Consider the following 1041-nt stretch of genomic DNA (forward strand, 5'->3'; position numbering starts at 1 on the left):
TTTTGGGTTTGGGATTTTCTAAAAAGTGTATTTATCTCTTATTAGACGTGTGGAAGTGATGTTGAGGGTTGTGACCTTCGAATCGATACCTATTTCGACATATGTTCATTATCGGTTTAAACCCGACCGGGTGGGTCGTTAGGGGTTATTTGGAAGCATTTCTGTACTTTTTGGGTTTGGGATTCTCTAAAAAGAGTCCTTATCTCTTATTAGACGTGTGGATGCAATGTTGAGGGTCGTGACCTTCGAATCGATACCTATTTCGGCATATGTTCATTTTTGGTTTAAACCAGACTAGGTGGGTCGTTTGGGGTTATTTGTGGGCATTTTTGTACTTTTTTGGGTTTGGGATTTCCTAAAAAGTATCCTTATCTTTTATTAGACGTGTGGATGCGAAGTTGAGGGTCGTGACCTTTGAATCGTTACCTATTTTGACATATGTTCATTTTCAATTTTAACCTGACCGGGTGGACCGTTTCGGGTTATTTGGGTGCATTTCTGTACTTTTTTGGGTATGGGATTTTCTAAAAAGTGTCCTTAGCTCTTATTAGGCTTGTGGATGCAATGTTGAGGGTCGTGACCTTTTAATCGATAGCTATTTTGGCATATGTTCGTTTTTGGTTTAAACCTGATTGGGTGGGGTCGTTTGGGCTTATTTGGGGGCATTTTCGTACTTTTTTTGGTTTGAGATTTTCTAAAAAATGCCCTTATCACCTATTAGACGTGTGGATGCGATGTTGAGGGTCGTGACCTTCGAATTGATACGTATTTCGATTTATGTTCACTTTCGGTCTGAACCAAACCGAGTGGGTCGTTTAGGCTTATTTGGGGGCATTTCTTTACTATTTTGGGATTGAGATTTTCTAAAAAGTGTCTTTATCTCTTATTAGACGTTTGGATGCGATGTTGAGGGTCGTGACCTTCGAATCGATACCTATTTTGGTATATTTTCATTTTCGGTCTAATCCAGACCGGGTGGGTTGTTTGGGATTATTTGGGGGCGTTTTTGTACTTTTTTGGATTTTGGATTCTCTTATAAGT

This window comes from Telopea speciosissima, unplaced genomic scaffold (assembly GCF_018873765.1).
Source record: "Telopea speciosissima isolate NSW1024214 ecotype Mountain lineage unplaced genomic scaffold, Tspe_v1 Tspe_v1.0205, whole genome shotgun sequence".
NCBI classification, from domain to species: Eukaryota; Viridiplantae; Streptophyta; class Magnoliopsida; order Proteales; family Proteaceae; genus Telopea; species Telopea speciosissima.